The following is a 1,570-nucleotide window of genomic DNA, read 5'->3' as shown; positions in this document are numbered from 1 at the left end:
CCAAGTACAACAGGTGTAGACCTTACCGTGAAATGCTGACTTACAAGCCCTTAACCAACAATAGTTTAAAAAAATTGAGTTAAGAAAATATTTACTAAATACACTAAAGTTTAAAAAAAGTAACACGATAAAATTGTCACACCCTGATCTGCGTCACCTGTCTTTGTGATTGATTCCTCCCCCTTCCAGGTCTCGCCCATCTTCCCCATTATCCCCTGTGTATTTATACCTGTGTTCTCTGTTTGTCTGTTGCCAGTTCATTTTGTTCATTCATACCTATCAGCGTTTTTACCCTTGTTTCTGTCTTGTCTATAGTGCTTGTTTTTAAGTTTTCCCGGTTTTGACCTTTCTACCAGCCCTTACCCTGACCTGCCTACCGCCCCATACCTTTGCCCCACTAATCTGGATTACCAACCTCTGCCTGCCCTGACCCTGAGCCTGTCTACCGTCCTGTACCTTTGCCCTGCTACTCTGGATTACCAACCTCTGCCTGACCTGACTCTGAGCCTGCCTGTCGTCCTGTACCTTGGACTGCCCGTGTTCGAATGAATAAACTTTTGTTACTTCGACATTGTCTGCACCTGGGTCTTAGCTTCAAATGTGTTAAAAAATAACAATAACATTAAATAAATTAAATAAGTACAGTACCAGTAAAAGGTCTGGACTCCTACTTATTCTAGGGTTTTTCTTTGTAATATAATAGTGAAGACATCAAAACTTTGAAATAACACATGGAATCATGTAGTAACCAAAAAAGTGTTAAACAAATACAAATATATTTTATATTTGAGATTCTTCAAAGTAGCCACCCGTTGCCTTGATGACAGCTTTGCACATTCTTGGCATTCTCTAAACCAGCTTTATGAGGAATGCTTTTCCAACAGTCTTGAAGGAGTTCCTACATATGCTGAGCACTTGTTGGCTGCTTTACCTTCACTCTGCGGTCCAACTCATCCCAAACCTTCTCATTTGGGTTGAGGTCGGGTGATTGAAGAGGCCAGGTCATCTGATGCAGCACTCCATCACTCTCCTTCTTGGTCAAATAGCCCTTACGCAGCCTGGATGTGTATTTTTGGTCATTGTACTGTTGAAAAACAAATGATAGTCCCACTAAGCGCAAACCAGATGGGATGCTGTATTGCTGTAGAATGTTGTGGTAGCCATGCTGGTTAAGTGTGCCATGAATTCTAAATAAATCACTGACAGTATCTCCCACAAAGCATCACCAAATACTTATTTCCCTCATTAAAATGCAAATCATTTTATAAAATTTTTTGACATGCGTTTTTCTGGATTTTTTTGTTGTTATTCTGTCTCTCACTGTTCAAAGAAACCTACCATTAAAATTATAGACTGATCATTTCTTTGTCAGTGGACAAACGTACAAAATCAGCAGGGGATCAAATACTTTTTTCCCTCACTGTATGTGTTATTTAATAGTTTTGATGTCTTCACTATTATTCTACAATGTTGAAAATAGTACATCTAAAGAAAACCCCGTAATTGAGTAGGTGTGTGTCACGGTTGTCGTCGGTGCAGGAGGACCAAAACACAGCAGGTAAGTGCAGGC

Source organism: Salmo salar, chromosome 20 (genome assembly GCF_965601325.2).
Source record: "Salmo salar chromosome 20, fSalSal1, whole genome shotgun sequence".
NCBI lineage: Eukaryota > Metazoa > Chordata > Actinopteri > Salmoniformes > Salmonidae > Salmo > Salmo salar.
Note: the sequence above shows the minus strand (reverse complement) of the source record.